This window comes from Mustela putorius, unplaced genomic scaffold (genome assembly GCF_011764305.1).
Source record: "Mustela putorius furo isolate JIRA1106 unplaced genomic scaffold, ASM1176430v1.1 tig00003836_pilon_pilon_pilon, whole genome shotgun sequence".
In the NCBI taxonomy this organism is placed as follows: domain Eukaryota; kingdom Metazoa; phylum Chordata; class Mammalia; order Carnivora; family Mustelidae; genus Mustela; species Mustela putorius.
In genome coordinates this window covers 33,993,186-34,006,885 of record NW_025421989.1, presented here as the reverse complement: position 1 = coordinate 34,006,885, position 13,700 = coordinate 33,993,186, and the positions used below count along the sequence as shown (strand labels likewise).

The 13,700-nt window shown below is 44.1% G+C and overlaps 2 long non-coding RNA genes across 2 annotated transcripts; one reads left to right on the top strand and one right to left on the bottom strand.

The window, feature by feature from the left end:
• Positions 1–4,048: 4,048 nt before the first annotated feature.
• On the bottom strand, positions 4,049–6,067 carry LOC106006054. The gene is made up of 3 exons (XR_001179901.2): positions 5,891–6,067; positions 5,740–5,804; positions 4,049–4,168 (listed from the first exon to the last, which is right to left on the bottom strand). It is a non-coding gene; the product is annotated as an uncharacterized LOC106006054 (long non-coding RNA).
• On the top strand, positions 5,366–13,375 carry LOC123394741. The gene is made up of 2 exons (XR_006609488.1): positions 5,366–5,493; positions 13,159–13,375. It is a non-coding gene; the product is annotated as an uncharacterized LOC123394741 (long non-coding RNA).
• Positions 13,376–13,700: the final 325 nt, after the last annotated feature.

Here is a 13,700-nt window from a genome sequence, read left to right as displayed (position 1 = left end):
GCTTTCTGTGCCTAGAATATGCCTCTTCCAGGATGGGATGATATGCTGTAAATGACATCATACAGGATGTAGCCTTTCATGGTCACCTCCTTTCTCTTAGCATCAGACCTCCTGAGATTCACCCATATGGTTGCATGTATCAGTAGTTTGTTCCAGTAGCACTCCTCATATGGAGTCCTCGTTGATCTGTTCTCCAATTGTGATGGACCTTTGGGTCATTTTTTTCCATTATGGATAAAGCCACAGTGATCATTTGCATACTGGTCTTTGTGTGGATGTACCCTTTCATTTCTTTTGGATAAATGTGTAATGTGTTTCATTTTGTTGGCTTACATCCCTAGCGCTTAGTTCATTGCTCAGCATGTAGTAAGAGCTCAATAAATATTGGTTGAATGAATGAACATAAAAGCAGCCTATTCAAAGCCATGAAGACCAGTCTTCATGCCCAGAAAGACTCAAATAAAAGCTGAGAATTAGACCACCTATATGCTACATAGATATTTATTAAAAAAAAAAAATCTTATCTTATTGCCTTCTGGGACAGCAACTATTTCCATTATTGAATTCATGGACCAGCACTCATCTATCTCATCAGCTAATCCCCAGACCTCAGCAGGCTCATACTGACTGAGTAGAGGTATAGGGGTTTTTAATGCACTGCCCCGTACACCACCCGTGCTTTGGTTTGCTTGTTTGATTTAAATTCTAATTCATCTCTCCACCACTTAATTTCCTCCAGTCCCTAGGCCTATGGACTCACGCTGACTTCCATGGCCACACTATCAACAGACACAGGAATGACACTATTAAAACAAATTCATATCCTCCTTCCTCCTCCTGGCCAGTACAATTTCTCACTGGCTAATGGAATCCCATGGGTAGCCAACCTATTCTAGGAGTTTCTGAACGTTTAAGCGATGTGCCTCATCCTTGGGTGCTTTGTTCATGACACGTTTTCTTACAGATATTGTTATGTGAGTTCCCCGCAGCCAAGTCAGTGGTACTAATGGATTTATATCGCAAATAATAGCAAAGGTTTCACTCAGTCCTGCCCTTATCTATAGTAGTTCTAGGAGGTGCCAGGGTGTCTCACATGTGCTCCTGGACAGCTTTGCTCAGATATCTCAGTGTCTATCCACTACTCCTTAGCGGGAGCCATATTGTTTTTCTATTACCTCCCACTGAGCATCCCTGTTAAACCCTGAAAACCTGAGATGCTGGCAGAGCCCAGCTGTCCTGACCAATCGATAGAAAATGCACTCAGATTTTTGAAGTATCCTCTACTAGTCAGATCCCATAACAATGTGGTTTGTGTGCTGCTGGGCTCCCAAATTGAGTATCACAACTCTGTTAGTTTTTCCTTATAGCCCTTTTGCAAAGCAGTCACTCAGGAAGCAATTATTGAGTATCTTTGATGTACTAGGCATATTCCAGGGTCTGGGACAGAGAAATAAAAAGACTGGGAACTTCCAATGTCAGGTACCTTTTATCCATTCAGCTTCATTGCTGATCCCAGCCATGGCTACAGTGAACAGTTCCACATAGGTTTCAACCCATTTTACCTGCCTGGGCACAGGTTAGAATTTGCCAATAAGAAAAACCAAAGTGAGATTGGAAAGGAAGAAATGAGAAAAGGCTATTACTTACAGGAATTTATAGGAGCCAGGTATGATACAATTCCCCAGAAAACCTTTAAGAACCAGCCATTACAGTGCTTTGCTCCAGGCTGAGATCAACAGTGTTTCCTTGACCTTGTAGCCTCAGTCTTCCTGATCTTCATTCCCTTACATCTACTTATATTTGTGCAAGTTCTGATTCCTATATTAAACCTTTTTATTACTACAATATTTGGAAGATGTCTGTCTTCCAAAATAAAGTACCTGCACCAAACACTTGTCTCAGGCTTTGCCTTTGAAAGGGAAGCAAACTAAGACAAACCCTGTCCTTAAGAGGGAAGAGACAATAAACTAGCAACCAAATAAGATCATGTCAGCCTGGGATAAGGGCTAGGAATAAAATAGGAAGGGGGATGTGAGAGAGTTTTATGAGGCATGAGAAGTGTATCCACTTTAGACAGGGGAGGTCAGAAAAGGATGATTTAAGGAGGTGAATTAAATTGAGAGCGAGAGGATGACAAGATGTCTTCCAGGGAACAGTATTGAGGACAGAGGAACAGCAGATATAAAGGCAGTAGGGTAAGACTGGACCTGGCTCAGGATGAGAAATAAGGCCATGTGGCTGAAATAAACAAAGGGAAGAGAATTACAAAACGAGATGGGAGAAGCAGGCAGAAGCTGCTTGGGTAGGATCCTGTAGGCTCTCAGGAGAGTTTTATTTACCACTCTGCAGGGTGGAAAGCCATGGAAGGTTTTCAAGCAGAGGAGGGCATGATCTGATACATGATTTGAAAATAGTTGTCTGGCTGCTATATGGCAAATGAAATAATAGGGCAGGGGGGAGGGTGGTGGTAAGAAAGAATGACAGCTCATGTCTTACCAAGACCCAGACCCGAGTTTACAGGTACACAGGAGTCTGCTTTGAGTGCCACAGACCACAGGACAGATACTCACTATCACACCTTCTTCTAAAGTGCAGAGCTCTCTTACTGGGAGCTCCTTAGGCCTGGCTCATCCTTCTCTGAGGGACTCTCAAGAGTCTCCTTAGTCCCTCATACACAACCACTTCCAAAGGGCTTACATCTGCAGCCCACCGGACACTCCCAGGGCATCTGAGGGCCAGCGCAGTTGCCATTGACACCCCACTAGTGTCTCAGGAGGACTCAATTCAGAGGCACCCATGGGAGTTAAAATTGGTCTGGCCTAGTTAAAAGAAATTAGAAAAGCAGGCACCTACATTCAACGTAGCTGTACTTTCTCAGACGCTCCAACCATTTTGGCAAAAGGAGATGTGCGAAAATGGTCTTGAGATTGTTAATGGTACAGAATCACAGAAAATATGATGGGACGGAAACATCTCCAGTGATAGACTCAAAATGGAGTTTTCTATTCTGGGTCGAGAAACAAAATGAGGAGGGGCTGCCTTTCAGGAGACAGCCCCTATTTCCATAATTACGGGCAATTGTACAAGTTACTTAGGAAACATGCGAGTCATAAGGCTGGACTGTTTTTAGACCAAGCCATAATTTAGATGTGGGAAGTGGTTTCACATCTTTGTACCACCACCACAACATACGCTGTGTTTCAATCTATCAGGAGCTCAAATTTGATCAGCTTTTTTTTTTTCTTTTTTTAAGAAATGTGCAGCAAATTGCTTTTCCTAATTAAGGTAGATGAAGACATAAGCACGCATACTACTTACCACTCTGGGATAAAATTGACTTTCAAATGATATTTAATGGACCAGCCTGATGGTAATGTTCTGCAGTTCCAGGCAGGAGGCCTGGATTTGATTCTCTTACTGCAGGAAAAAAGAGAGGAATGAGTGTGTGTGTGTGTGTGTGTGTGTGTGTGTGTGTGTGTTTACAGTGGTAGCAAGTAGAGGGCAAAGAGTGAGGATACTTTCTCAAGAAATTTTTCATCCTTCTGAAAAAAAATTAATCTGGTGTCATCCCAAAGGATGGCAAAGAGGAGAAAGTCAAGTGAAATGGTTGGAGCGGATATGAATAAGGACTAGAAGAGATGTTATTGTGAGCATTTAAAACCTTTATGCAAAAATTGTCTTCATTTTTCACTAAAATTAAAAAAAAACTAGGACTGACCTCTCTTATAAAGAGAAGCTTGATATAATAATAGCAATAATAATGATGATGATAGTTACATTGTTCACATATCAGAAACCACGCTAGAAATTTTACACAGCTTATTGCACTGAGCCCTCATGCAAGCCACATGAATTGCGGATAGCTGATTTCTTCACTCAATGTAGGAGCGGATTGTTGCTTGCAGGGGTGAAGGTGTTTGCCCAAGATCAGTAGCAGAACCAGAGTTCAAGCGCTTGCCCACTACCCCACAGGAACTCACTCAGGCCCTCCAACCCATGCCAATGCTGCACTCGGCAGTGACTTCAGTGTACTTCTGCATACCTGGATTTCAGCTGGCGTCCTCTGTTCCTTGGGGGTCTAGGCCAACTCAAGCTCCATGTGCAGCTAAAGTCCAAAGTCCTCTCCAGAACTTCCCCCGGGGGCCCAAGGCCTCCAAGTTTTGCCCTGCTGGTGAGCACGGACAGAAAAATGTTACTTCTTTACTTTCACAACCTTCTAGCTAACATTCAGCATTTGCATCTGTTATGAATCGGGTACCTGAGTCCATTGCCAACAAGCAAAATTCTACCAGTTATTACTTCTGCCAACTAGCCCTTGCTAGCAATGCATTCATTAAGAAAAACATATATTGCTGTTTGGCACATTTGGTCCTCAAACATTTAATGACAAAATTCCAAAGAAATTGGCTTTCTTTGAGAGTCTATGTAGAGTTAATCCTTGAACAACCCAGGTTTGAACTGTACGGGCCCACTTATCCGCAGATTTTTTTTTTTTAAAACAAAATAAAGTGCAGGACTGGAAATGTATTTTCTCTTCTAACATTTCTCTTCTCTAGCTTACTTTTTTGTAAGAATTCAGATATATAATACATATAAAATACAAGACAGGTGTTCCTCGATTGCTTATGCTATCAAAGGAGTGTCTGGACAACAGTAGACTCTTAGTAGTTAAGTTTTTGGAGAGTCAAAAGTTGTATATGGATTTTCAACTGCCTGGGGAGTCGGTGTCCCAACCCCTACATTGTTTAAGGGTCAAGTGTATTTTATTTCTGGCATTTAACAGCATGGTTCTAAGAAGGGGTCCATAGATTTTACTAGACTGCCAGTGGGATGCATGGCACAAAAATGATGAAAAAGCCCGAGTTTAAAATGGAGGATTTTATGTGAATTTTACTACAATAAAAGAAAAACAAGAAGCTGCAAGAGCAGCTCTGGTTCAGGTTCAGTGAGGCCCACCCTCCTAAGAAGGCCACTGTGGTTATCAATAAACACTTTTTTTTTGGTCCTGTAACTCGAGTTTGGAAATTTCCATGCCATTCTTCCAGAGGAATAGGAAGCAGGTTGAGTTCACTCACACAGAGTGGCTTTGTGTGCTCCAGGCTGTTCACAGCACTAGAGAGGTGAGCTGAGGGGAGGGAATCTGGCAAGACCCCTGTCTTCTTTCGGCTAATGAACACTCAACAAAGATCTGTCTTTGGGGGTGTTAAAGACTGAATGTTTGTGTCTCACCCAGTCCACATGTTGAAGCCCAAATCCCTAACACGATGGTATTTGGAGGTGGGGCCTTTGGGAGATCATTAGGTCTAGAGGAAGCTGTGGGGGTGGAGCCTTCATGGTGACATCAGTGCCCTTAGAGGAAGAGGAAGAGACCAGAGCCCTTTCTCCACCATATGAAAATGAAACAAGACAACCATCGGCAAGCCAGGAAGCGGGCCCCCAGTGGGATGAGAACAGGCCAGCACCTTGACCTTGGACTTCCCAGCCTCCAGAACTGTGAGAAAGAAATTTCTGCTGTTTAATCCCCCTGGTGCACTCTACTTTGTTATAACAGCCCGAGCAGACTAAGACGGGGGCTCACTTTCTCCCTGACCATTATCCCAATGTGAGGGTTACTGTCCACAAACCACGCAGATCAGAGCCAAACCCTGTGGTCTCCTGCATCCCTGGACAGCGCCTCCTCTGCCTTCTGATGCCACCTTATTCATTTGAAAGCTTGCCCAGTTTTATATTTTAATGTACCTTTGTTTTGTCGCTCTCGTGTCCTTGCTCAGAGACTGTAAATCCTTCTCATTGAGGATCTAGGCCTAATTAGGGAAAAAAATCCATAATAGATTAAAATTTTAAATATACTGATTATTTCTGAACAAGTCTTCAGAAAGTAATTGCTTACCATCTGTCTTCTGTTGACCAGCATTAAATGGTAACTAACAATAATCACGGCTGCAGAGTAGACACTGTGGTCTCGCGTCCCCGAGTGAGAGCCCACTCCACCCCTGAGCTCAGCTGGCCTTAGGACAGCCACCCTCCAAGGACTGAAAGGAGTGAATGGGAAGGGAAGAAACGTCACTTGGAATAATGACATGCTAAGGCTGGGCACTAAGGCTGTCACCAGATCTTACTGGATTTTGTTATAATTGTTCAGTTTGCCTTTTTTTTTTTAATTCCCTTTTCAAATGTTTGTTTGTTTCAAATAAAGCACCATACGAAATGTTGGCACAAGGCAGCAATCCTTGTCAATGACTGTCTTTGTGGGCCTGGGAATGGAGAAAACAGCGGTGCCCGGGTAGGGAATCATATAAATTTTCCTTTGAGGGAAGGATACTTATGTGAACAGAACCAATCATCTCTAAAGGCCCTCTCCCAGGGGCAGCACCAAAGGAGACCTCAAGAGATTGCGATGCACAACCGTAGTGAGGAGATGTGATTTGTGGATCCACACGTTATAAAAGCTACTTCTGTTGATTTTCTGTAAATGTCATGTGAAATAAATTGCTCTATAGCTTGAAGATTGTTTTGCAAGTAAAAAATGTTTAGGATGGCATTTTCCTTTAGAGGAATGAATTTATACTGAACTAAAAGCCTTGAACAGCTTTTTTTTTTTTTTTGCTTGTTTATTTTTTTTTTCCACGCAGCAAATGCAGTTTTGCAGGCCACTGTGATACCCACTGTACGTGTTTTTGCTGTCCATGTTGGAACATGATGGGAATTACGAAGTTTGTGGCCCAGGAGCAAAGGAGTTGCTAACATGTTACAATGTAGCCAACATTTCTTAAATTTTAGTAGACATGGGCCTTTTTCTTTGGTTTCTAGCTCCAAGTCCTATCCCCAAAGCCTGTTCCTTACTTCTCCGGTAATTTGTGGCCATTTTCAATAACTTCCCAAATCAACATGCATCCATTTGGACTCCCATGACCAGATCATTGTGGAGGCGCCAATAATAAATTTGATGTCACGACCTTGCACAGCTCTGCTTCCCAGGCTCCTCAGCGGGGAGGGCCAACCAGACTTTGCTTAGTTCTGGCTGCTGGGAAAAACTAGACTCTGAGAACGGACGGACGGTTCGGGCAGTTTGCTTGGAAAGGGGATCCCAGGAAGCACAACTGAGAGGGTGGGGAAAAGGAGAGAAGACAGGAAAAGGAGGCTTTCATGACTGGGCTTCTGTCGTGGGCAGCTAGAGCGCGATCCTGCCTGCTGAGGACCCTCTGAGGAATGTTGGAGAACAGGCCTCAGAATCGTTCCACCTCAGGGCAAGGAAGCTGGGTACTTAAACACCAACCCCATTTTTTAGTGGTTCAGGGTTTTTCCTGGGGCTCTCCTGCCAAGAAGTGAATGAGCTCTGGGTAGTGGGGGTAGGAGGGGTGACTGAAAACCCTGGGGCATAGAAACCAAGGAAGGCCAGCACTCAAGACAGAAACCTGGGGATGTGCCCAGGAACTCAGGGGCAAGCCAGCTCGGAGGTTGGCCAAGGGAACATGGGGCAGGACATTGACAGCATTTATTACAAGAACCACTGTTTATCGAGCACTTACTATGTTCTACACACTGCTCCTTTATGTATATGTATTAACTAATTTAATACAGTGAGGGCTTCAGTACCACATCTCCAACTGCCTTTGACTTTGTCACTTACATCGCCCAATAGTTTCCTTGAAGCCAGTTCTGTGTCGCTGGCTTTATCAGACCACAGGGAAAACAAGTACTCAAGTAAAAACAGCCCAAATTGCTTTCCCAAAGCCTAACTGAAGTCATTTCTCTTGAGTAGGGAGGAAGGCACAGTGGTCAGAGCATTTTTTTGAAACATAACTTTGCAACTTTTGATGGGTTCCTAACCTGTCTCTCCAGCTCACCACGTTTCCATTCTCTCTCTGCTTTGGTTTCCCTTGGAAGGAAAATACAAAAGTCTTTTCTTTTTTCTTTCTTTCTTTTTTTTTTTTAAGATTTAATTTATTTATTTGACAGAGAGAGAGAGAGATCACCAGACAGAGAGGCAGCCAGAGAGAGAGGGGGGAAAGCAGGCTCCCTGCTGAGTAGAGAGCCCAACATGGGGCTCCATCCCAGGACTCTGAGACCATGACCTTAGCCGGAGGCAGAGGCTTAACCCACTGAGCCACCCAGGTGCCCCACAAAAGTCTTTTCTAAAAACAGGCTTCTCCGGAGGACGTATTCCTGCTTTTCCAGAGACGGTGAAACGGGCCTTCTGCACAGCACCGTCATTGTTATGTAACATTTTATCAGGGACTTTCTATCAATAGTTTTTGGTGCTTTCTATCAATAGTTTCCCATCTCGCATTTCAGTAGCGTTGACAGGAAAGCCAATCCAAGTCTTTCCGGAATTTGTGTTTGTGTTCTATCATCATTCATGCCACTCTCCAAAGTGACAGCCCCAATGGCACACTGGTATTTATCATTGCCTCTGCTGGGTACAGTGCCGAAGCTGAAATTGGGTAGAACTTTCTAGGCAGCAGTAAATCCCAATCGTAGATCAATATGTATAGAGCCAGGCATCTCTTATCAACTCTTCTGGGTGTATTTACGAGTATATGAAAGCCCTGAGCCTCACGGTCAGTTAGGAATGAAGTTTTACTGATGATACCCGCTAACAGTGATGGGCTAGACAAAAAGTCAGAGAAAAACTTTTTTCCAACGCCCCTCTCTCCAGTTCTGTTGGTGAAGGGAATCCTTTGTGGGCAAGACAGAATGTTCTAATGTTGTTTGGTCGGGTTATGTTTCCATGTTAGTTACTCTGGTTTTATGCTGGTCTGATAGAGCCCCAACACATCGTGCAATAGTGTTTCTCCCAAAGCTAATATGGAAAACGGATGGAGCCATCAATCTATATTAATTGCTGTCACATACCGTTCCTTCTGGTAGTAAGACAACAGGCTACCAATTTTAAAATTCAAGAGGGAAACTGGAAAAATCAGGAAGCATAAGCCATTTTCAAATAGTATTAGTCAGTGACCATTTGTGGCTGGTACCCCTGAGCATGGACTTGACCTTGGGCTGGACGTGACTACTTTGAAGTGTAATGACCAGGTTGAGGTCAGTGAACCACCCATTCAGGCAGTCTTGACCAAAGCACACCAGACAGGTATGAGCAGAGCAGTCTATGCTCCTGGCTACCTGTGCAGTCAGTGCAAAGCCTTGTTCATTTGGGATTCTTCCAGAAATTAAGACATCAGCACCTTTAGCTCATGTTCAGATGTTCCAGTTCCACCAACAGCAGCAAGCCTGCAGAGGAGCTGCAGAGAGGAGGCGCTTCCCTCAGCTGTGTAGTTGGAGCACTTTTTTTGGCCGAGCTTTCCCAACTGCGTCATTCGGGGAGAATGCAATGAAACTCTCAAAACAGAACCTCTTGGTTCATGCAAATTAGATCCGCACAAAGCCCAAAGAGAACAGCCCAGGGAATGGCCGCATCATTGTGTCTCCCTGGAATAAGACTGGAATAATCCACACACAGGCAGGCTGCCCCACCCGTTGGGTCTGCAAAGTTCATGGAAGGAGGCACCCCAGGTTTTGCCTCTGCTGGTTTGGGGGCTCTGCTCCAACTTCCCATCCCCCTGAGGCCACTGCAGTTTCTAATCAGAGCTCACATTCTGCTGGCAAGATTGGAAGGAGTGTAGTGTAAAAAGAAAGGGCCACTGGGACAGAGGGGAACTTTCAAAATGTCGCAGAGGGGCACGCTAGGACCATCCCGGTAGCTCCGAGCCGCACATCTGGGCCATACTCTCCTCTGCACTCCCAAGCCACGGATGGCCAGCCATCGGTTGCTGAGGGCTTTTGTTTTTCTTAGGAGATTTTCTTTTTTAGAAAGATTTCGGTTGTACAGAAAAAATTGTGGTTATTGAGTCACAGAGAGTACACAGAATTTCCATATATCCCATACCAATTCCCCTATTAACATCTTGCGTCAGTGCGGTAGGCATATGTGGCTACACTTAATGAACCAGTATTGATCCACTGTTATTAACCAGAGGCTCTGCTTTATTTTATTTCCTTGGTTTTTACCTAAGATCCCCCTTCTGTCCCAAGATCCTACCCAGGGTACCACATGCCATTTGTAGTTCTCATGACTTCTTAGGCTCCTCCTCCATGGCAGTGACTCTGGCTTTCCTGGTTTCTAATGACCTTGACAATTTTGAAAAGTACTGGCCACATGTTTTTGTAGAATGTCCCTCAAAAGGAATCTTTCTGGTGTTTTTTTCATGATTACACTGGGGGGGCATGGGTTTCAGGGAGGAGGACCACAAAGGTGAAGTATCCAGGGTACAGGTATACTGTCAGCACGACTTCTTGCTGTTGATGTTGACCTTGATCATCTGTACTGTAAATCTCCTCTTGTTCCTCCTTTCCATCACTCCACTCTTTGGAAGGACACGACTGTGTGCAGCCCCCGCTTAAGGTGTGGGAATTATGTACCATATCCTTTGGTTCAAGGGTCTGCAGGAAATAGTTGGAATTCTCCTACAGTGGAGACTTGTCTCTTCTTGCCCAAGAACTTACTTATATCAGTGTGGACTCACGGATATTTATTTTATGCTTTGGTATTGCTCTCTTTTTGTTGCTCAAAAAAAGTTGTTCAGCTTCAGCCACTGGGAACTCTTTTTAGACAGCTTCTTGGACACACTCGTAGCAATGGAGTTTTGTTTGTTTGTTTGTTTTGTGTTTCTTTACTCTTTGACACTACAAGATCCTCCAGGCTTGTCCCGTATTTTATCTGCCCCAGTCCCAGAGTTAATCATCTGCGCCATTTTCTTTGACTGAAGGATTGTTTTAGGAACCAAGATCTTGGCATGGGGTGTATTTTTTGCTACTGGGCTATCACCACTTCCAGGCCTTCTCAGTTGACAGAACAAAGAAATATAATTGTATGCTAACCTCAATATATACACACATCTACAGATACTTCTGTATCTATATTGAGGCTAACCATGCATTCATATCTATGTCTCCAACTCTAATCCATTACCACGTGGGCCATTCCCTTGCTTACCTGTAAGTTCCCATCTCCACAGTGAGAAACCTTGCTCCCACCATGCACCACCGGGTGCCAAATTGCTCCCCGTCAGTACACCTGTGTACCAGGATCTGAATGGCCAATCTGGCCCCCCACTGGGGGTGGTGCTTATGTGCAGCTCCTGTTAAGCTGGTGCTTATGTGAAGCTCCTGTTGCCTTTCGTCTTAGAGAATCCAATCATTTCTTAAGTCACTTATTGTCGGGACCTCCACTCCTGCCCCCTTCTGTGAGGTGGGTTCGTACTTTTGTGATACAGTTAAATTCTTTTTATCACAGTCTTCATTCTATCCTGAGATCCCTACCTGAGGATCTTTTTTCCTCCAACAGTGAGAAAACTGACTCTCATTATCCTCAATGTATTTACACATTGACTCAAAACTAAAATACACAAATAGTTTCAAAATGGTGAGCCCTTACAATTGTACAGAGCAAACCTATTAAGTAGGGTTTAATATTTGTTTGTCATTTTTCCCCCCTTTGGGGTAAAACCGACATACAATGATCTGCACAGATATTAATCATATAATTTGATGGGTGCTTGATTAACAGCATATACCTGGCCACCCAGAGCCACCTTAAGATACAGAATATTTTAATCACTCAGAAAATTCTTCATGCTCCTTCATGCCCCCCCCCCACCAGAGGTAACTCAGTCATGCGAGTTTTCACCACAGATTAGTTTGCTCTAGAACTTCACGTAAGTGGAATCATACCATATGTCATCTTCTGCGTCTGGCTTCTTTCACTCAGAATCATGTCTGTGAGATTCATCCATGCTATTTCTCTAGCCTTGTAATTAGTTTAGTACTTCCCAGGAATGGAGTCAAGCCAGTGGTGTGCTAGTAAATATTTAACAACCAGCTGTCTGGGGGAAAGGGGAAAAAAAAAAGCCCCGGTTTTTGGCATTTGCTAATTTTTATGGCGTCAATACACTCCACATTGCCAATTTCAAGACACTTTCCAAAAATATCATAGTTGGCTCTTGTGGCCTAGGGTGAGTATGCTTGGGCACAACACTGAGTGGGTCAGCTAGAGGCTCTCTTCTGTGGTGGTCTACCAACAAGCCAATGAAATACTTACGGCATTATCTTCTGCAGTGCTGAACGACCAAGTGGTTTGCAAGATCGTGCGTCTGCAAAGATTTCTGAGAACGGCGTATCCAGTGGATCAAACACTAAGGGCCTGTTCTGTAACAACCACCACCTAGATGCACAAAAGCTCTGCTGTCTTTTGCTTCTTTTTTTTTTTTATAAAGGTTTTATTTATTTATTTGTCAGAGAGAGAGGGAGGGGAGGGAGAGAGAGCACAAGCAGGGGGAGCGACAGGCAGAGGGAGAAGCAGGCTGCCCACTGAGCAGGGAGCCCAATTCGGGACTCGATGCCAGGATCCCAAGATCATGACCTGAGCTGAAGGCAGAGGCTTACGTGACTAAGCCACCCAGGCATCCCATGTCCCTTGCCTCTTTGGCATCTAGGTGATAGAGGGTCCAGCTTTGCACTCGGTGGGGATATTATAAGGAATTAGGGTAGATTTGGTCCCTTGAAATTTTGGCCTTAAGTCTGTGGCATTCTGTTTTTTTATAAGAGCCATTTTAGTCCATTATGTTGACATGAATTCAAACAGTCTAGGATTAGGAAAACACATCTGCCAGCTCCTGCCTCTGTCAAGTTATGAAATAAGGATCAGGTACAACTGTATATCACCTAATAGAAAGAAGACACATTACCATTATGTCAAGGAGATTTCCAAAGAAACGGTGGTCTGGACCGAAGTCCTCAGACACTTGAGCAAGCAAGAGCTCTCTCCCTGTGGCCTTGACTCACAGTGCCTGCAGCTGTTCAACAAAGAACATTCTAGCAGGCTTCCCCTTCCCCCATCCCTGGCCCCTTTATTTTCTATTTTTCTAAGACCTTTTCTTAAAAATGTTTAGAGTGAGGTTCAGGAAGAGGCATAGAACGGGAATAGGGAAAAAATTTCTTAAAAATTCTTCTTGGAGCTGACCTTCAGGTAAAGCCCCTTATACTGAGCGGCTGTGTGAGACCCATTTGAGTTCATTAACACCCTCTTCAAAACAACACGTGGAAAAGAAAACCTTCTTTTCCCCATACCAATGACTCAATTTGGCTTTTGTGTATTTTTAGGTTAGTATGTGACCAAGGCCTTCTGAAGTCTGATGAAGCCGTATGACAAGCAGCTCATGCATTCCGAAGACCTTGAACATCTCATGGAGATGCCGCTTGATGGATATAAAGCAGTATTTTTCTCTCTCTGCAATCCAGACTTCACTAGAAGCCTGATTTTTAATATAGTCCTCTCTGGTTATTTCATTATCATCATTACTAAAATCATATGTCCTGCCCAGGCCACCTGCTTCTTTCTTTTTTTTTTTTTTTTAAGATTTATTTATTTATTGGAGAGAGAGAGAGTGCACAAGTGCTGGGGGGCAGGGACTCCAGGGGGAGGGACAATCCCAAGCAGGCTCCTCGCTGAGCACACAGCCCAACGGGGGTCTGCATCTCACCACCCTGAGCTGAAATCAAGAGTCAGAGGCTTAACTGACTTCACCACCCAACACCCCCTGCCTGTTTCATTTATTTTCCTCTTTGGATACAGTCTCCCATCAGACCATGTGTCCCCATTTCTGGTTCAAGACGATGGTCGCCACATCATTGCATCTGGTCTC